The sequence below is a fragment of the Taudactylus pleione genome, unplaced genomic scaffold, assembly GCF_031769625.1.
Source record: "Taudactylus pleione unplaced genomic scaffold, aTauple2 ptg000114l, whole genome shotgun sequence".
Taxonomy (NCBI): Eukaryota; Metazoa; Chordata; class Amphibia; order Anura; family Myobatrachidae; genus Taudactylus; species Taudactylus pleione.
The window spans coordinates 27,244,510-27,267,877 of record NW_028284516.1 but is presented as its reverse complement, the minus strand read 5'-3'; positions in this window follow the sequence as shown (position 1 = coordinate 27,267,877).

Sequence of the window (23,368 nt, the reverse complement as noted above, 5' to 3'; positions counted from 1 at the left end):
GTCCCATCCATGCCTCCCAGAACAGTAATATAAAATAATGGCTGCTCAGATCAACTTAATGGTCTTTCACAAGTGCTTGAAAAGGGAGGGGTTTACTCTAGACTAGACAAAAACATTTGAATTCTACATGATAATAGAAATCCAGTTGTATTTATTGACAAAGATATATATATATATATATATATATATTTTTTTTCTAGTCCAGAGTAACCCTCTCACTTTTCTTGCTCTTGTGATGGACCATTGAGTTGATCTAATCTGGTATTGCTGGCCATTGCAATGCACTGGGTGTCTGGGTGGTAAAGCTTTGGTGAGTGCTAGCCCTATACCCCCTTACTATACTATAGCAGTGGTGGTGTAGAATACCTATGACAGCTTTACAGGCTTTGCATACAGCAAACAGATGGAGAGTCTCCGGGTTGCTTCAGTCCTTGAGGGATGTCATGGAGAAAGAAGTGTGGGACGGTGTTCATGTGCAGCGGCATATATTAGAGGTCGGACCCTTCCCAGAGCTCCGGCAGGTACTAAAGACTGCCGGCTCAATTTCCTATTTGCAGTATGGATACAGGCAGCACCAGAGCACTCCTCATTCAACACTATCCCCATTCACTTTGCTCCCTTGAAGGGAGCACAGTTTACCACCTATTACCTGTGCTTCTTCCTGCAGTCATTGCATTACTCAAGTCATGAACAGGTTTTTTACATATTGGGATTTGTATTAAAGGTCAGTGCCTGATAAAGACTTCATGATGTTCTAGGTAATGTAGTGCTTTTTGGCCTCTTCTTATCTCCTTTAGTCAAGAAAATAAGTGTGAGGGAAGTTAAGTAATGTAGTGGAATGCCTCAATTTGTCACTGTTCCTAATTCTGCACATAGCTGGAATCCTTAGGGAGTGGGATCTGCAAAAAATAGTGGGCTCCACCCTAGGGACACTTCTTTCTTACCAATTTATTAATTACAAATCCCTTGGGAAAGGTCATCTTTGGTCCATGTAGGCAATCAAAGTACTGTACTTGCCAAAAAAATAAAACTTGTTAAACATTCCAGTACTGCTTCAATTGGAAGCCCATCACAAATGACAGGTCACTATCGGACAATGCACACGTCAGTCTCAGGACATGCCATTTTCAATTATTATATTGAATAGGGTGGTGGTCTAGCCATAAAACGTATAATATGGGCTAGTCAGTACTGTAAGTTCATAGTAAAAGATTTTCTGGTGTTGCAGCATAAAGATAGATAGTACAGATAGCACATTAATTATCCTAACATATCACCAGGGCCGGCTCTAGGGGTGTTCGACCAATGTGGTCGCACAGGACACCACCCATAGAGGGCGCACCCCTCCCCACCATCCCAATTTCAGCAGGACAGTATTGTCTCGCTGTTCCACCCATGGCCGAAGTGGCCCGCGGGTCGTCAAATCGGAAAGGTTGGGGACCTCCACCGCCACAAAGGTGCGGCGGTACCAGACCACGGAGTCTGAATGGATGCTACACGCATGCGCGTGGCATCCATTCAGTGACGGGACAGGGCTGGGGGAAACCCAGCTAGTCAGGCCCCCCCCAGCCTGATGTTGTTTGGAGGTGTGCCATGCGGGCACGCCTCCAAATAATGTCACATAGGGGGCGTGGCATATGGTAATTAGGACACACACCCATTTTCGGTCGTAAGGCGTCCTGTTAATAGCCGGCACAGGGTGCTCCGAACCCTGGAGCCGCCCCTGCATATCACACAATAATATATATTGTGCATTCTGTATACCAGAGGTTCTCAACTCCAGCCCTCAAATACCAACACCAGGTTATGTTTTGTGGATTATTTAATCATGCACAGGTGAGCTCATCTATTTTGCTGTGTTAGGAATTATCACATCTATTTCTACAGGTAGAAATCCACAAAACATGTCCTGTAGGGGAAACTTGAGGGGTGAGGTTGAGAACCGGTGCTGTATACCAATTTATACTGAACCAGCATAATGCACTAGGAATATAGCTCAGCAATTGGTTCCAGAGATTCTGGATTTCCATAGTGTTATTTTATTAGGTTGGAAACAACTGTGTGTACTGGGACATTGTTGCATAACAACTAAACTAACCCATTAAAATCATTATTATTATTATTATTATTATTATTATTATTATTAATAATAATAATAATAATAATAATAATACTATTGTCCTTGGTTTGTAAAGTGTCACTGTTCTGTAAGTATATAAAATAGTTCTAGTATCCCATAGTATACAACTATCCTCTAAGATCAGTGACCATTTATTCCTAAGCAGACACCTGCTTGGTAATACATAGACTATTAAAGGATTTATAATGTTGGTTATACTACTTAATGTATTATTAGCTACATAAAGTGACTCATTATCTCATGTTCTTAAATGTCAAATTTTATTTCTAACTGTGGCCAATGACAACATGTCCTCTCCCTGCAGCACAGTTTCCTCATAGACGGAAGCGGAACCTCTTTAGAGTGATGTGGGAAATCCAACTGGAAAACAAACCACGGCGGACAGTACATTCCGGCACTCCTATTAAACACACAGATTGTTAACTAAACTCTTCCCAGATCTGCAATATTTATTAATTTTTCATTTGTATTTCTGGAAACCATGTCTGGAATTTCTATCTCCCTGTAATTAAAAATGTCCTGTGGTCTGTAAAATAATGCAATACATGGAAAAGGGTAGATGTGGAATATGTTTAAAAATAACATTCAATTCTGTGGTTGCTGGCAAAAGCAACTTCTGCCGGATATGTACTTTGGAGTACGTCATTATCTGGATTTTACATAAATGACACAAGTAATAAAAGTGATTAAATGTATATGCAGCATGGGCAGGGCTGCTTAAAAAATATAATATGACACAGAACAGTCTTCTCAAATGCTGATATAAAAGCCGTCAGCTTTTCTTGGCTCAGAGTTTTGCGGTACTATTTTCTTTTCATGTTGAGAGCATTTCTAGCACAGTCCAAAGAGTCTGTTTGTGCAATGCAAATGTTCCAACCCTTACATGCACAAGGGGAAATCCATGTAAAGTGCTTTCATACACTAATTCAAAACACAATAAGCATGAAAGCATGACCTTTGTACTTGGGGCCTGATTCAGCAAGGAACGCAGTTGCTTATACACACGCAATCAGCCGATTGTTGCATACTGAGCATGAGACCGCGTTGCAATGTGCGAACCCTACACTGCAATCGGCTTGCGATCTCAGTGAGCACGCAGCGTCATTATACACTGATTGACAGGAAGTGACCGTTCGGTGGTGTAACAGGGGGCTGGTCAGTGAAACCTAGGCGTGTCAATGCATTCGATTGCCGTTACAAAGGCGTGCATAATTAAGCCACTGCGATGGAAGACGCAGCTTGTGCTCTAGATACACATAGGAAGTTTAGCAATGCTGAGTGTGGTCTGGTTAGCCACTATTGTGCGTATGGGTCCGATGTTACTCGTTACCGATTATTTCATTATGTTGCCAAAGTATAAGGATATGAGTAAGGAGAAGTGGGAGTCCTATTGTTAGGCTGCGATCGCATTGCGAATGCAGATATTTGCATATCACCACTGATATTAGCAACTGCGTTGCGTACGTATAAGCAGAATAGCGATCCATGCTGAATTAGGCCCTTGAGCCATTAACACCACTCTTTGGTCTACAGTATTTGTCACAATTATAATCAGCTAATTAATTTTTCTGCCTGTAGGTGTTATGCTGGGGTATGAGATGATTTATAATACTAACAGAGACAATCTAGGTCTAGTCTAGTCATTATAACAAAATCTAATTATTAAAGCCCTAAAAATATAAGGATAGTTCTACAATAAAATGACTTACTGTTCCTACCTCTAGTTACTGTTTAAGATGTACGCTGACCCATCTTGTTTTGAATTTGATTTTGCCAAAGCCACCATCTAATGTTTTGGTTTTGGAACTGGATTTTTTTTAAATGCCCAGAATTTTACTGGCCACAGACAGCCTCACCTGTTATTTTGCAAAACATGGCACGTGTTCAAATTCACCCAGTGTAATGCTCATAAAATGTTACTTGCGTTATCTGAAATGACAAATCCTGAGGAGAGTTGTAGAGGGGTAAACCATTTTGCTATCACATCCCTGAGTTTTTCCATTCAGGTTGACATCTGTATGCCTCTTTGAGAAGCTGGTGACACCTAGAGTAGCCTGCCTGTGAATGGTCTGGTGTTGTGTGTTAGATACTGCTGCTGTTGAAGGCGATACACCCACCCAGTGGGCTGTCAGTCATGTAATCTTTTGTTTGACCAGTACTGCTTGTCCACTTATCTGTAGTTAAGTGGATACTCAGCACAATGGCATTATTAAGGCCAAGAAGTTTTATTTTAATGTCCAGGTACAGGCGAGGAATTGCTCCTTCTGGTAAAATGGAATTGAGATGGAATTTGGTAGCGGGGACACAGGACCTCAACTAACTGTCTAAAACCAGATGCATTGATGGCAGGTATTGGACGCAGATCTAATGCTAGCATACACGTCATGACTTCAGTGATCCGCTGTGCAACTGGATGACAGTTTTCATACTTGTTTCCTCTTGCAAATGATTGTTTCACAGTCAATTGTTGTTTGAAACTACAGGTTGAGTCTCCGATATCCAAAATGCTTGGGACCAGGGGTATTTTGGATATCGGAATATTCCGTATTTTGGAATAATTGCATACCATATTGAAATACAGTGGCGGTTCTAGGGGTGGGCTAACAGGGCAGTCGCCCGGGGCGCCGGCCCCTAGAGGGCGCCACTGAGTCCCCAGAAGGTAAAAAAAAAGAAATTTCCATAATAAAAAAACAAAAACAGCGCCGGTTCCCCCCGGGCACCCGACTCCCTCCCTGCAAAGGCAGCCGAAGCTCACTCCAGAGCTCCGGCTCCCGCATAGAGCACTACGGGAGGGACGTCATGATGTCTCTCCCATAGATCCATGGAGCCGGAGCTCACTCCAGAGCTCCGGCTCCAGCAGAGAGCACTATGGGAGGGAAGTCATGACGTCTCTCCCATAGATCCGTGGTGGAGCCATGGTCGGACCGGACGGCAGCGGACGCAGGAGCGGGGCCTAAGGTAAGTATTGTGTTTGCATTTTTTATTTTTCAGAAGGGAGGCATGGGGCATTACTACTAGGGGCATGTCTATAAGGGGGCATTACTACTGGGGGCATGTCTGTAAGGGGGCATTACTACTGGGGGCATGTCTGTAAGGGGCATTACTACTGGGGACATGTCTATAGGGGGGCATTACTACTGGGAGCATGTCTATAAGGGGCATTACTACTGGGGGCATGTCTATAAGGGGCATTACTACTGGGGGCATGTCTATATTACTACAGGGGGCATTACTACTGGGGGCATGTCTATAAGGGGCATTACTACTGGGGGCATGTCTATAGGGGGCATAACTACTGGGAGCATGTCTATACAGAGCATTACTACTGGGGACATCTCTATAAGGGGGCATGTTTATAAGGGGGCATTACTACTGGGGGCATGTCTATAAGGGGCATTACTACTGGGGGCATGTCTATAGGGGGGCATTACTACTGGGAGCATGTCTATAAGGGGGCATTTCTACAAGGGGCATTACTACTGGGGCATGTCTATAAGGGGACATTACTACTGGGGCATGTCTATAAGGGGCAATCCTCCTGGGGGCACTACTATAGGGGGCACTAATGGGGGCATTACAACTTTGGGCACTACTATAGGGGGCATTCCTACTGTGGGCACTACTATAGGGGGCGTTATAACTGGGGCACTACTAATGTGGGCACTACTATAGGGGGCACTACTACTGTGGGCATTGTATTAGGGGCACTACTACTCAGTACTGCGGGCCTTGTGTATAAGGGGCACTAATTTGGGCATTGTGTAAAAGGGGCACCACTGTGTGTCATAACATGAATAAGGGACTAATGTGTGGCGTAATTTGAATTGGGGATACTGTATTATAAAGGGAATTACTGCATGTGGCATAATGTGCTATACAGGGCATTACTGCATGTGGCATAATGTGTTATACAGGGCATTACTGCATGTGGCATAATGTGTTATAAAAGCCATTGCTGCTTGTGGCATAATGTGTTATACAGGGCATTACTGCGTGTGGCATAATGTGTTATAAAGGCCATTACTGCGTGTGGCATAATGTGTTATACAGGGCATTACTGCATGTGGCATAATGTGTTATACAGGGCATTACTGCGTGTGGCATAATGTGTTATAAAGGTCATTACTGTGTGTGGCATAATGTGCTATACAGGGCATTACTGCATGTGGCATAAAGTGTTATACAGGGCATTACTGCGTGTGGCATAATGTGTTTATAAAGGGCATTACTGCATGTGGCATAATGTGTTATACAGGGCATTACTGCGTGTGGCATAATGTGTTATAAAGGCCATTACTGCATGTGGCATAATGTGTTATAAAGGGCATTACTGCGTGTGGCATCATTTGTTTATAAAGGGCATTACTGCTTGTGGCATAATGTATTTATAAAGAGCATTACTGTGTAAGGCGCATTACTGCACATAGCAATTATTCGCCACGAGGGGAGAGCTTGGGGGAAGCCCAGCACCTTCATAAGTGCTGGGCACGCCCCACAGTTTGATGAATTGGGGGTGTTCCGCAAGGACACGCCCCCTTTCCGGAAGCGTGTGTGCTTTCAGCATGTGCAGAGGAACGTCATCTACAAAAAGTTGTTTTTGGTTTTTTTTGGAAGGGGGGCGCAACTGTGAACTTTTGCCCTGAGCTCCACAATGTCTAGAACCGGTCCTGTTGAAATATCTTGGGAATGGGACCCCAATATACACACAGTATGCATTTATATTAGGGATGTGCGCCGGACCATTTTTGCCGGATTTGGATTTGGATTTGGTTCTAATTCGTCGTCCGGCTTTGGATTTGGATTTGGATTTGCCAAACTGCGGTGACTGGCTTTGGATTTGATTTGGATTTGGATTTTTTTACAAAAATTGACAAAAAAAGCTAAAATCACATAAATTGGTCTTTTTTTTCTTCCTAGAGTATTATTAACCTCAATAACATTAATTTCCAGTCAATTTAGACCATATCACAGCTTATAATATTGTTTTCAACATTATTGGCCAAAGGTTGCAGTGAGCTGACTGGTTACTAAGCGACAAAGCAGCGGCACAACGACACAGACACCACAGTATAAAGCACATCTATGACACATTGCCACACAGCAGTGGCAGAAATGAAAAGTAGTGCACCCACCCAGTGGGGTACGGCCAGCAGAGTCACAGTACTTGTTTACAAAGTGGGCTACGGCCCTAGGAGTCACAGTGCACAATCTTATTAGCATTACACCGCACATAGGGCCTGATTCACATTACACCATAAAGTAGTGTCTCTTATTTATGTTACGACACACAGTAGTGCCCCTTTTACACAATGCCCACAGTAGTGACCCTTTTACACAATGCCCACAGTAGCGGTGTCCCTTACACAATGTCCCCCAGCAGTGGTGCCCCCTATGCAGTCCCCTTAGTAGTAGGGTCCACTATGCAGTGCCCCCAGTAGAATGCCCCCCAGTAGTATGCCCCCCATTAGCAGGCCCCCCCAGTAGTATGCCCCCCATTAGCATGCCACCCAGCAGTATGCCCCCCATTAGCAGGCCCCCCCAGTAGTATGCCCCCCATTAGCATGCCACCCAGAAGTATGCCCCCCCAGTAGTATGGCCCCCCCAGTAGTAGGCTGCCCCAGTAGCAGGCCCCCCCAGTAGTAGGCTGCCCCAGTAGTAGCCCCCCCTGTAGTATGGGCCCCCCCTGTAGTATGGGCCCCCCCCTGTAGTATGGCCCCCCTGTAGTAGGCTGCCCCAGTAGCAGCCCCCCCCAGTAGTAGTAAGCCCTCCCAGTAGTATGCCCCCCCCCCCAGTAGCAAGCCCCCCCAGTAGTATGGCCCCTCCCTACTCATGTGTGAGCTCCAGCCGGCTCCCTCCGTGCAGCAGCCAATGAAAGTCTGTGTGACTCTCATTGGCTGCTGTAACAAACACACAGCTGCCGCTGGCGGCTGTGTGTCTGTGTCTGTGTAGGGCAGGACGCTATCACTGCGCTCTGCCCTACACGCGGGGAGACCTGATGTCGGATTCTCTAGTGAGGATCCGACATCAGGCGGCCGCCGTTCGGCCCCGAACGGGGATCCGAGTCAGGCGGTGAACACCCGAACAGGGTTCGGGTGGACTCGGATCCCCAATGTTCGGAGCGGTTCGGATTCCACAGAATCCGAACCGCTCATCTCTAATTTATATGTTATATACACCTTATACACACAGCCTGCAGGTAAGTTTATACAATATTTTCAATTATTTTGTGGCTCAAACAAAGTTTGTGTACATACATAAAATTCAGTTATGTTTCATATACACCTTATACACACAGCCTGAAGGTCATTTTATGCAATATTTTTAATAATTTGTTACTTAGACAAAGTTTGTGTACTTTGAAGCATCAATAATCAAAGGTTTCAGTATCTGAGTCATGCCAAAAAATGTTGTATTTCAGAATATTCCGTATTTCGGAATATTTGGATATGGGAGACTCAACCTGTACTAGTCTTCTTGGTCCCCTTCTGTTATGAAGATTCACCTCCAGCAGCAACAACCCTAGCTCACAGTTTTTCTTCTGGGGAATCCTGGATAATGGAGGAGTCAGTTAGCCTTCATAAATTGGGTACAGGAGGACTACCTCTTATTATTAAAAAGGAGATTGATGATGAAGGTGTTGGTGGTGGAGATTGCATGTGCTGGGATCTGTCCATGCTGCTGGCAACTGATGCTGGACTGCTTAATATTATTTTAGAGTTTTGAGATATTCCCAAATAATTTACATGAACTTGCTGCAAATGACTACTTACTATGATCTCAGATGGTACAGATGGCTTGACAAATGTTGTCAGGATTTGGGTAAAAATATTTCCACACAAAATAGGTGGCTTTATGGCTTTATGCCCAGGCATGACAATGAACTTCTTATTACCATTGGCAAGAGCTGCTGCCACTGATGGCTGACTTACTTTGACACAAACAACATCCTCCTGAAGTTTATTAACTTCTTCTTGTCCAGCAAATTCTTCATCAACATCCTCAATAGCATCAGATACACAAGTATCCCCATCATCCCGTTTCACTTCCATGGTAGCATCCTCAATTTATATGTCACCATCTTTACTTTCACTGCTACTCATCATCACAATTGCAGAAGTTGCAGAAATGGTGGAAGGATGCTTCTCTAGAATAACAATGTCAAAAATGTCAGACTCACACGTAGCACTTGTGGACACCCTTAGACTCTCCTCCGGGATTTGTGAAGTTTGTGAACACACAGTTTATACTTCAACCTTAGGGCGGGAAATACTAAAGCTGAAAATGTGGTAAAACCCCAGAAATGGGGGTTTTACTGCACTTTCCATATGTACTAAGCACCGGAATGCGATGCATTATGGTGCTTCGTCCCGGTAGGTAACGCCACCTTCAGCATCCTCCAGTCCCAAACTTATCAGCCGAGGGCTGGCAATCCTCGGAAAAGTGGGGACCCCAAAAATAAAATCATATGACAGTGGCCGCTGATTGGCTAAGAATGGTCTGACCCTTAGCCAGTTATAGTTTCCTGTCAGCCTCCGGTGAAGTATAGTATGTATATACAGCTGTTTCTGCATCCGCTGGATCGTGAATTTGGTTGTTTTTTTGCCAAGCCCTAGGATGCCTACTGGACAAGAGAACCAACCAGCGCCAGGGAGTAGGCAAGTATGTAGTGTGAGTGCGGTTGAGTGAGTGAATGTGTAATAAAGTGTTAAAATATGAAGTGTGTGTATCATGTCTATTTTAAATTATTTACTTTACAGTGGGTCTACAGGTGCCAGCGGCCTGCTAGCACTTGTAGTTCTACAAGTCCTGCAGGGCAGGCTTGCTGGGACCTGTAGTCCCATTGTGAACAACGATATTAGTACTATATTTGTTTAGCCCATTAGCCCTGTACCCTGAGCCGGTTGACCCGAAGGAGCGGGGACCCCACATCGGTCCCCCCCCCCGATTTTCCTGTACCAGGACAGGCTCAGAGGTCGAGGGCTGGAAATGCTGTTTGGGGGGAGGGATCCCACACCAATTTTTTTATTACAAGTACAGCACACAGAACCCTGCACAGATCACACAGATCTGTGCAGTGCTTCTGCACAGCACGCTGCTCACAGGCGGCAAGATGTACTAAAGGTGTAAATGAGGTTAAACCCCCTAATTCCAATTTGTTGTCCCTTGTAGTGTTACCCAATAGAAGCCTATGGGCTTCTTTCCGGGACAGTCCACCTGAGAGGGATTCGAACGGATCCCTCCCATCACCCCCCGTGCTGGCAGCCTTCAGTACATGCGCAGAAGGATGCCAGAAGGACTTCTGGGTGTTAAACCCAGAAGTTCCTCTGCCTGGGGGCATCGCAAAGGACAGCCCTTATCGGGAGAGCTGTACTTTGTGATATTCTAGGTACATACTGCAGTAGTCAACCCCGGTATGTACCCGAAGAGAGGCGGGATGTGCCGCATTGCGGATGTGATGCTTAGTACATCCCGCCCAACACTTCTATTGATTTCAGACAAATACAACTGAACTTACACACAATCAATCATCACTGCATACAACATCAGAAAACACAATTCAGTCAAACACGAATCTTAGTAAATTTGTGCGTTTGAGAAACATTTACACTTGTCCCGGCGATACCCAGCGTGTTCATTCTCGGCCAGACCAGATTCTTAAGGCCCCCATACATCAGCAATCGATTGTGGCAATTCTGCAATTTACAATCGATTGTGTATAAAAATCTGCAATGTATGGGCTTCACAGATCGCAGATTGCAGCCAAAAAGTGATTGGAATTGTTAAATCAGATTGTCCAACATGTTGGATTTCACAGTTTGATTGGGGCTGTAGATGGCTAGTGTATGGAGATGATCAGCAGATTTGCAGACCGTTACTAGTAAAATGATGGGCCTTTCAAGATTGGCAGGTCTGTATTTGCTGAAAATGATCTGCAAATCACTGAAACAGATCTGTAATGTATGGGTGCAGATTGCTAGATTGGGAAATCCTAAAATCGGGCAATAAATCTTCAAATAGTTCAATTGTGGTTTTCAGATTGCTGATGTATGGGGGCCTTTAGTAAAATTTTCCATTTGTGTGCAATAAAAATGCAATTTGCTTGAAAAAAAAACACAAGTAAATAAACTTTGGCTGTATATATTACTGTGTATTAACAAACTGTCTGAAGCCTGCACTGTGCTTGTTTTCAGGTTTAACTAACTATCTAAATTTTACATTTAATTTTTATTAATATAAATAAGCCTGTTATGCTGGACCATTTCTATAAATTATGGGTTATAGCAATTAATATGTGTGCATGCGTTGGCTGGATTTTAAGTGTATTAAAATTTTTTCTAATATTAAGAAAGTTGCAGGTGCAGCTAATGCTGGTTATTGCACATCTGTCCTTTATGTGAACTGGAAGCTGCAGTCTACATTTTTAGGCACAAATGTTGTATGAAGAACTGCACTTGGCTTTATATAAATGAGTTCAAAATAGACGGTAAAGAAACCAAATTGCTATAAACTTTTCTGTTCTTATCTTAAAAGGATTAAATACTAATTTCAATCTTTTTATCCCTTAGGAAATAAAAGACACGTTTCTTAAAATGGATTACATGATGCTGTTAACTTTGCAATTGTTGCCTTGTAATAGTATGGCAAAAATCAGAAATGGTTTTAAATATTACCTTAAAAGGCACAAATTAGATCAATGACAAACCCAAAAAAATTTAGATGTGATGAGCATAGTGTCAACATAAATTAAGCTATTGACAGCACAGTGACACAGTGGATAGTTAAATTTTGACAGGGGCCCTACCAGTGTGGAGTTTGGATTATCCCTGTGCTTGCATGGGTGCTCTGGTTCCTCCAGCACTCCATAGACATACAGTACATGGTAGATGGCAAATCTGCTCTGTACTATGTACAGTGCATCCGGAAAATATCCACAGCGCTTCACTTTTTCCACATTTTGTTATGTTACAGCCTTATTTCAGAATGGAATAAATTCATTTTTTTTCTTTAAAGTTCTGCACACAATACCCCATAATGACAACGTGAATTTTTTTTTGAGATATTTGCAAATTTAATAAAAAAAACAAACTAAGAAATCACATGTACATAAGTATTAAGAGCCTTTGCCATGATGCTCAAAATTGAGCTCAGGTGCATCCTGTTTCCACTGATCATCCTTGAGATGTACATACAGCTTAATTGGAGTCCACTTATGGTAAATTCAGTTGATTGGACATGATTTTGAAAGGCACACACCTGTCTATATAAGGTCCCACACTTGACAGTGCCTGTCAGACCACAAACCAAGCATGAAGTCAAAGGAATTGTCTGTAGACCTCCGAGACAGGATTGTCTCGAGGCACAAATCTGGGGAAAGGTACAGAAAAATATCGGCTGCTTTGAAGTTCCCAATAAGCACAGTGGTCTCCATCATCCGTAAATAGAAGAAGTTCTGAACTTCCAGGACTCTTCCAGGAGTTGGCCGGCCATCTAAACTGTGCAATCGGGGGAGAAGGGCCCTAGTCAGAGAGGTGACCAAGAACCTGATGGTCACTCTTTCAGAGCTACAGCATTCCTCTGTGGAGAGAGGAGAACTTTCCAGAAGGACAATCATCTCTGCAGTAATCCACCAACAGGCCTGCATGGTAGAGTGGCCAGATGGAAGACATTTCTTAGTAAAAAGCACATGGCAGCCCACCTGGAGTCTGCCAAAATGCACCTGAAGGACTCTCAGACCATGAGAAACAAAATTCTCTGGTCTGATGAGACAAAGATTGAACTCTTTGGCGTAAATGCCAGGCGTTATTTTTGGAGGAAACCAGGCACAGCTCATCACCAGGCCAATACCATCCCTACAGTGAAGCATGGTGGTGGCAGCATCATGCTGTGGGGATGTTTTTCAGTGGCAGGAACTGGGAGACTAGTCAGGATAGAGGGAAAGATGAATGCAGCAATGCACAGAGACATCCTGAATGAAAACCTTCTCTAGAGTGCTCTTGACCTCGGACAGGGGCGACTGTTCATCTTTCAGCAGGACATCTTTCAGCAGGTGTTGGAACAATCACTGTCAACTTTGTTACTAGTCTACCCATCAGAGTAAGTGCCTAACCCTGACACTAACCCTAAAAAAAAAAAATGTGTCAACCATTTGACTATATGAGTGTCTACCTATTGCCTGTTGACCTTCATAGCTGTCGACCTTGTTACTAGTCGAAACATTGTAGTAAGTGCCTAACACTAACCCTAAAAAAAAAGTGTCGACCATTTGACTATATGAGTGTAGACCTACTGACTGTTGAACTTCATACCTGTCGACCTTGTTACCAGTCGGCCTTTAGTGTGTCGACCTTCTGACCCTGTCGACCTTCAGTCCCTGTCGACCTACTGCCTGTTGACCTTCATACCTGTCAACCTTGTTACCAGTCGACCTTTAGTGTGTCGATCTTCAGTCCCTGATGACCTGCTGCCTGTCAACCTTCAGTACCTGTCGACCTATTGCCTGTCGACCTTCGGTAATTGTCGACCTATTGCCTGTCGACCTTCATACCTGTTAACCTTGTTACCAGTCGACCTTTAGTGTGTCGACCTTCAGACCCTATCGACCTCCAGTCCCTGACTATCTATTGCCTGTCTATCTTTCATTGTCTACCCAAACATTGTCTATCTAGACAATGTAGACCTAATGATCCACACCCGATCCTTTCCGTCCTTCCTAATACATCCTCAAACATTCCAGTTCTAAAGAAATTCTCACATGAGCCATCTGCCTTTGTAACCTGCAAGCCCTTCATCTTAAAACACCTAATGCCATACCGGGTTGGTTTTTGCCTTACTAAACATTGCCGTTTTAACTGCAAAGTCGTCGGACTATTGGCAATTTCAGAATCTTGTACACTGTTACATATGTCCCTTAATGTCTGTTTATATAGACCCTAAGGCAATATATAATTTATTAGTGTACAATAATAAACATGGAACATGGTGCTCTAAATAACATCTCACAGTGTGTGTGTGGTCATGTTATGCCTTCGCTGCACTCCTGGGCTCCAACAGATGCCCAGGGAATTTGTATCACTCCACACTCCTGTTTGCGAAATATAAAATAATACATGGCTGTGGTCAATTTCATTTGTATGCCAGGTTATACAATTTGATTTTGTTCATCTATTGACTATTTACTCTAACCTTGTTCATATTTCAATTGCCCGTATTTGCTAACTAATGGATTGTTTATTACTGCTTTGTTTATATTGGAATTATTCTGCATTGTTTTCTTTCACTTATCTACTTCGCACTCATTTTTTGCACCTAAAGTGCTGATTTGATTTAGTTCTTGGAGCACACTTTGGGGGTCATTCAGACCCGGTCGCAAGCGCTGAGCGCTCGCAACCGGGTCGATGTTCCCCCACAGGGCATGCGCACGTCGGAGCCGGCTCCGACGTACGCATGCGCGAGACCCAGCTAGCGACGGGCGCACAGTCGCTAGGGGTCTCACACCAAAGGGAGAGAGCTGTCGATGGTGAGTGACAGCTCGCCCCGTTTGGGAGGCGGGCAGGGGGCATGGCCGGCCAAACGGAGGCATTCCCGAAGGAACGCTTGCCGTTTGGGGGCGGCACCACTGACATCAGCAGTGATGTCAGTGGGGAGCTTCCTGCTCGATCAGAGCAGGAAACTCTCTGGGGCTTTCGAGTGCCGAGACCCAACCTTAGGGTCTCGTCGCAAGCCTCGATGGTCGCGATGGTCTTGACCATCGCGACCATCACCCTGGTCGGTCGCTAGAGCTGTGGGTGGTAACCCACAGCTTAGCGATCAACCAAGAGGCGGCACTACAAGATGCAAGCGGCCGCCCTCATTCAGAGCGTCCGCTTGCATCTAACATCTTCCTCTTAATGAAGTCCTTTGTTCTTAGTTATGCCAAACTCAACTTTTCTGAATATTTCTATGTACTTGGTTATGTAGATTCTATTTTTTCATTAATTGACACGTATGCATTGCCTGTGAGGGGCTATTCTATGTTTTATTCCAAGAAATTTCAATGATTGTTTATAAATTAAGAATTCTATATATACATTAAGATTCTCATAGTATTTTTCTACTGTTTTCTGATGACAGCATGCCCATTTATTTCTCAGTATTTACTATATTTAGGTATTATTTTAAAAACACAATGAATTTTTGGCATGTGAAAATTGTGAACATTGATCTTTATAAACCTTGTGTTAACTTTAAATATGATTCATTTCAATACATTTCTGGTAAAACCACTGTAAATAATTTGATCAATTGATCCAAAATCATATGTGATATTTATTTGGTTTTAATTGGATTTTAATTGTAACATTCCACATAATGCATTTATTACATGTGCAAGCTCCAGACAATCCAAACGCAGCATGTGTCAGACAAGCATTCCACACCCAGTCAAATTTACAGTTTCATGCCAGGTGACACAAGAAGCTAACAATAAAATCTGAACAGAATTCATGCACATCTCACAATGTAATTTGCAGAATACTAGATCTATCAGCCTTTTTCATATTTAGCTAATTTTATGGTCAATACACTGAAAACTTCAGTTTTCTAAAAAACTAGACTCGGTTTAGCCACGTAAAAAGGCTAAACCCGACCCGTGTAAAGTCCTTGTTAACATACCCAAACAGCAGTTTGAGTGACCAAATCCAGGACTTTTTTGAACACTTCTGCTTGCCACCAGCGGCTCTTGTGCCCAAACGGAGCAGCAATTGAATTGCTCCATTTGCCACCCACAGGTCTTAGGATTCATAGTCAAAGTTGATAATTAATAAATATATGATTACATGAATTGGTGATACTACTCTGTAGTTGTTAAGAATGTGCAGGAAATGGGGCTTATATACCTAAATTAGAAGCTTGTGATGGATGACATTGCAAGATACAAAAGAACATGAACGCCCTAGTAAAGTATAGTAATATTCATTGCCTGTCATGCACACACAATCTTGGCAAAGCCCATAAATGAAATGTGGTGCACAGTGGAATTGTCCTTGGGCCCTCCCGCCCACCCATATGTCGTTTATTATAAAGGACATGCACAGTTTAACAAACCAAGCACTTCAGTGACAGGGACTGACACTTTTGTGACTGAAGTGCTTGGACTTCCACAAAATAAGCTACCAATTGGCTTAAGGTGGGTAGTAGTGTTTTTAATCATCCCTACAGTTGGAAGATGTCAGTATCATCCTCACCCTCATCAGTATTAATATAATCTTCACACAATATTAGCTCATCCACACTGGAATCCACCAATGCAGAAGTCTCTAATAGCGATTGCTCACAAGTTTCCGACTGTGCTAAATACTGTTTCCTAGTAAACACTGGAGGGTGGGTATCTTAAGTAAAGTAAAGCAAGTTTGTACAAGGGGCTCCGAATTGCCTTTTTTTTCCTCCCAGTAATAAAAAGGACTGTGTAACATGCTAATTTGTACATTGTCATTAAAATAGTCCTGCACTATTCTATTCTATTTTTCACTCTGGTGTGCTAAGTTAACTCATCGTCCTTGCCAGTGGGTCTCATGGGAAAGGTCAGTTTTTTCCTGGCGGCAAGATTTACAGGAGAAATTGAAGCAGGAGATGTCATTGTGTCATGTTATATAAGATATATAAATGGTTCCGCACAAAAATTTTTTAATAAACACTTAAAATTCACATATCTCTCAGTTAAGTGTCCCCTTTGCCGATAGTTTCTTTAATGCAAAACTATTAGAGACTTTTCTTTGTATACAGAAGGGCTACTTTTGTATGTCTCTTATTTCATTATAATTATAACTCTTTGTTTATTTGTTTTTCTCTATTTTTAAGGGAATATGGTGCTGCCAACCCCTAGATTGCCAAATGGGAAAAAAAAGGAAAAAGAGGAGTCCTCACACGCACTCTGGGGACAATAACTGAGAAAACAACTATTGTGCCTTATTAGACAATGTCCTCCTTATTCTTTTAAAATGTAACCTTTATTAGTTTCAATACATTCTAACATCCAAATCTGGATACACTTGTTACAACAGTGATTGAAACATCTTCACAATCTGTTTTGAAGAGGGAAAAGAACATCTGAGAATAAAGAAATCTGATAAAGAAACCCATATTAAGTAAACGGTCTATGATAATACTATAGGAAAGAAATAATAAGACACAAGGATGGCGAGCACTTTTTAATCAACACATTTTATTTCTGATCTTTAAACACTTCTTTCTGTTTTCTATATATTTCAATAATTTTATTATTGATTACATTTTAAAATAATAAGGAGGAAATTGACTAATATGGCATAATAGTTGTTTTTCTTTTTTTTTTTTTATTTTCCCTTTTGTCATGTGCCGCATGAGCTGACAACTTGCTCAAAATGAGCTCTTTGCATCTCTTAAGATCTATGTCAGTCGGAAAGAAAGACATTACGTAGGACTTAAAACTAGGATCAAATAAGGTTGTCAAAATGTAGTGATCCAATTGCAAGATGTTGCAAACTATTTCATCTTGGTGAAGGGATTAAAGAACTTGATCTACAAGTTTGTTTAATCTCCTCCTTCAGTTTCTCTAACTACTTTTCCAGTAGATTAATTAACAGATCTCCTTAATCAGGCTGGCAGTGTCTGAACTCACTTACATTGGTTACTATTTCAAATGGTTTCAGTATCTTGCATAAAACAGAAAGCGCTCTCCACTGTGCTGGAGTTAGGTACATTCCCCCTCCTCTCCCTATGTCATGGCTTATAATGTAGGTTTGAATGGCTCTTTGTTGATCCTCCCATTGCGGAAGCATTAAAAGGGTGGAATTCCACCTGGTTTCTACCTTTTGCTTCAGCTGGTGGCATGGCAAATGAAACTGCTCCTGCAGCTGGGCCACAGATAGCATCTCTTCCACACACCTGTCTTTTTTTAAAACATTCTGAGCCACCAAGTTTATTATGTGTGCAAAATATGGTACATGTTGAAATTTACCCAGTTGTAATGCTTGTACAATATTATTTGCATTATCGGAAATGACAAATACAGAGGAGAGTCATAGCAGAGTAAGCCATTTTTCTATCACAACCCTGAGTTTTTCCAACAGGTTGACACCGGTATGCCTCTTAGTGAAGCCGGTGATACAGAGAGTAGCCGGTCTGTGAATGGGCTGGTGTTGTGTGTTAGATACTCCTGCTGCTGATGCTAAAGGTGATACACCCTTTCAGGGGACTGTCACATTCATGTAATCTTTAGTTTGACCAATACCGCTTGTCCACATATCTGTAGTTAAGTGGATACTCAGTATGATGGCATTTTCTATGTCGAGAATATCTATTTTTTTAATGTCCTGGCATAGGTGAGGAATTGCTGTTCACACAGGAACTCAATTAAGTGTCTAAAATCAGATGCATTCAGGGACACATGGGTGCAGGGTGTGCAGGGCACATGGGCCACTCGGTCCAGGGGGGCCCACACCGCACACCCTGCACCCATACTTTCAAATACTTACCTCTCCGATGTACCACATTGGCTGGAGAGACGCTACACAGAACTCCTGTAAAGTGGCCACAGCGGTCACTTCCCTGGCATTCTGCAAATGCTCAGTAGGGAAATCGCTGGGAAAATGACTGCCGCATATGCGTAGTAGACTCTGGGCACAGACTAGTGCCCAGAGTCTACTGAATGTGTCAGTATGCCGAGGCCACTGAGAGAGAGGAGGGGGTCGCAGATGGTGAGTGAACACGGGCATCCTCCTCTCTAACTACGCCCCTGGATGCATTCATGGCGAATATAGGACACAGATCTAATGCTAGCTTAGCCATCATGGCATCAGCGATTCGCTGTGCAACTGGATGGCAGCTTTCAACCTTGCTTCTCCATACAAATTATTGTTTCAAAGTCAATTGTTGCTTGAAACTAGTAGGGGTATATTTACTAAAGGTCAATTTGAGTTGATTTGAATTGATTTAAAACCGATCAACATCGATGTTGTTTCACATATTACTAATGCTGAAAAAAAGCAATTAAAAAATTGTCTGTTAGTAAATGCGTGATTTAGCCCCAGAAACACAAAATTGATGTTTATTCGATTTTAATGCATTTTAAATCGATCAAAATGTATTAAAATTGATCTTTAGTAAATATGTCTAGTGTTTTTTGTCCCCTTCTCTGATGAAGATTCGCCTTCAGTAGCAGCAGCTCTAGTGTGCAAGGATTCTTCTTGGGAATCCTGGATAGGGGAGGAGTCAATTAGCCTTTGCAAATTGGATGCAATAGGACTACCTCTGAGTATAATGAGAAAAATTATGATGAAGGTGTTGATGGTGGAGATTGCATCTGCTGGGACCTATCCTTGCTGCTGCTAGCTGATGCTGGACTACTTGTCATTATTTTACAGGATTTTTGACATTTTGCTACATAACTTGAACTCCCTGCAAATGATGTAACAAGGATGAGGTACCGAGATGGTTAAGTCCCTAACTCTACTTACTTTGGCCTCACAAATGGTACAGATGGCTTGACAAATGTTGTCAGAATTTGGGTAAAACAATTCCACACGAAAGAGGTGGCTTTTTTGGTCTTATACCCAAACATGACAATGGCCTTCTTCTTATCACAGGCAAGAACTGCTGCTATTGGTGGCTGACTTTGACACAAACAGCATCCTCCTCCTGAATTTTATCAACTTCTTCTTGTCCAACACATTCATCATCAACATCCTCATTAGCATCAGATACACAAATAACCCGCTCATCCTGTGGCTTTCCTCCATAGCATCCTCAATTTCTATGTCACCATCATTACTTTTACTGCTACTCAGAAATGGAAGGAGGCTTCTCTAGGATTACAGTGTCAGAAATGTGCAAATGTGCAATTGGGAAGCTTTTTACTCTGTAATAATCCTCTACATGTTGTCTTCTTTTCTTTGATTCAGGGTTCTCAACGGAGAGCAAAGGAGTTTAATTTCTTAGTAGATATCCTTGGTGTTATACATTTTTCTCCCAATTCATCCCTGTGAGTGGCAGCTGGTCTGCCAAAGATTGGAAGTGTGTACGTTGGGTGACACAATCCTTTCAGTAGACTGTTTCAGCAGACGTAGATCGGAGAAATGCTACACAATTGGACAGGTGTTCAGGCATACATTGGGTGTTGAATCTTGTCCTGAGTATGATTGTGTCAACAGTCTGGTCTAGAGTTGGATCCCCTGTGTCATGCCTGCTGTTTAATCTGACTGGGAGCAGTCATGGGTAACTGAAGAGGAATGCACAAACCTGAGTGCCTGGACCCAGGTCTTTATCATAGAAGAAAGGGAGGTAGATATGATGACTGTGATATATAAAACACAATGTAGTCACCAGAGCGCACAAAAAACAAGGACATAGAGTTAGAATAGTAAATGCTGCCACTATATACTCATATACAATGTGACAAAAACTTCAACAAAAAGTGTGTAATAAGAGTCTCTGTGGACTATCTCCGTAGTCACAATAGGAGGGTTGCTTCGTTGTGTTCAGAAAACTTTTTTCATGAAGGTCTCCTTAATCCCATGTCACTCACGTGCACATAAAAGAAAGGAAAAAGAAAGGGACCTTCCTGGTGTATTACCATTTATTAACGTAAAACATATAAATGCAAGACATATAAAATCCACCGTATTTTGATAAAAATCAAGGTGTACCAGAAAGTGGGGGTGTAGACAAAGTACACCAAAAGCGCTATAGGGGTCCTTCCTGAGAAACAGGAACAGAGAGTCCCAAAACGATCTGCAGTGTCTTTGAAAAGAGCTTCACTTCCTGGATCAAACCTTGAACTGGAACACCAACGCGTTTCAACTGTAATTTCAGTCTTTTTCAAGGTGTAAAGAATGGTGGAGTGAAGTCCATATATATACCCTCCCTAGAGATCTCATTGGTTGATTCAACATTAATCAAAATGTACACAAATAATATTGGAAAATGGTAAAATCCACATACAATACATAAAAGACCTTATAAATATGTGCATAGAGAACAATAAACATAATTAAAACTTAGAGGCAATGTATAACGCTAAAACGGAACGCGGAAGTGGCTAGCTTCCGGTAAGTGATGACACGCACGCGTCACTTCCTGTCCATGTGAGGCGGGTGTGTAGTGAACCTTATTTCATCCGGTCTGGAGTGACACGCAAACGTCACTTCCGGTATCGTAAAAGGTAAATGCGCATCACAATAAAGGATTTGATTCCCGCTACTACCCCCAATAAAAGGTTCAATACTAGTAGCATATAAGTGTTATCAGGGTGTGTGCACAAAAAGAAAAGCCATTTGTGAATAGCTAAAAGCTTCGTGTGAAAAGAGGCCCTTTCCGCCATCTTGGATCAGGGAAAATAAATACAAAATTTTTTTTTTTTAGAATATAAAATCCTAAAAAATTAAAACTAGTAAATTAAAAAGGATAATGACAATAAAAATACATTTGTCATAAAAACCATTTTAGCTCAAAGTCTGTGTTAAGACCATTGGGTTTGAGAGTATTAAAATCAAATATATATTTCATTTCTACCTGAGCCAAACATGCTTCCTGATCTTTCTTTCTCCAATGGTTACACACCTGCCTAATTCCAATCATTTGTTTAATATTTCCAATTGAGTTGTTATGCATTTCTTTAAAATGAGCAGATAAAGAGTGGTTTTCAAAGCCCTTTTTGATATTTCTGAGGTGTTCTGACCATCTGTCTTTTAGGCAGCGGCTTGTCCGTCCAATATACCACAAACTACATGTACACTCTATTAAATAGATACAATTTTTTGTAGTACAAGTTATAAAATCTGGTATAGGGTGGGATTCCCCAGTTTTAGAATAAAAATTTTCAATTTTTGTAGTTTGTTTAGTAAAAGATCTACATACTAGGCATGTTCCACAGCGATGGAACCCTTTGGTTTTCACCCTTCCTGTTCTTTTAGGCGGGATGGCACTTTTAACAATTTTGTTCTTAATGTTAGGTGCCTACCTATAAACAAACTTGGGTTTAGGAGGAATTACTGATTTTAAAACAGGATCCCGAGTGAGTAAGTTCCAATGTCTCCGAAATTATTTTTTCAAATTCTTTGTGTTGGACATTAAAAGAAGTAATAAAGGGTAACTTAAAGGAATCTGAAGTATTCTCTTGAGAACCCATCGGTTTTAGTAGTGTTTCCCTGTCTACATTGATCATATTTTCTATATATTCATCCATTTCTTTATCAGTATATCCTTTAGCGATGAATCTATTTTTATATGTATCGATTTGATCTTGGAAAACTTTCACATCCGTACAATTTCTTCTTATCCTTCTGACCTGACCTTTCGGGATATTTCTAAGCCAATTCATGTGGTGATTACTTTTACAATCTATATAGGCGTTGCAATCCGTAGCTTTAGAATAGTTACGGGTTTTGAGAATATTATTCTCCACATAAAAAGTAAGATCCAGAAAGTTTACTTCCACCTTACTAGAATTATAAATTAATTCAATATTAAAGGTGTTTGGTTCCAAGGTTTTTTTAAAGGATTCTAATGTAATTTCATCTCCCTTCCATATGAACCAAATGTCGTCTATATATCTATACCAATAGACTATATTCTCCAAAAAAGGATTATTATTCCAGATAAACATTGTTTCCCAGAACCCCATGAAGAGGTTGGCATACGAGGGCGCAAACCGAGTGCCCATGGCCGTTCCTCTCGTTTGCATGTAATAATTTCCTAAATAACAGAAAAAATTATTCTTCAAAATGAATTCAATGCCCTCCTCAAGAAAACTTATTTTTTCTGTTGCTAACTCTCCCCTTTTCAAAAAATAATCGACAGCCTCTAGGCCCTTATTATGGTCAATGATAGTGTAGAGACTTTTGACGTCGGCAGTCACTAACAGAAAATCTTCATCCCATATGATGTCTTTGGTCTTATTTAGTATGTCAGAAGTATCTTTAATATAAGACCTAAGTTTAAGTACTTCCGGTTGTAGGTGGTGATCAACAAAGTGAGATAGATTAGCCGTTATCGAGTTCATCCCTGCTACAATTGGACGTCCTGGTGGATTACAAAGATCCTTATGTATCTTCGGGAGAATGTAGAATACTGGAATAGTAGGTGGTGAGATGACCATATATTGCATTTCATGGTCTGTGATAGTACCTGAATCCTTATACCTTGCTAGTAGATTTAATAAGAGTTTCTCAATTCTATCACTAGGATTGTTTTTAAGTAGCTTGTAAGTGTCTGTGT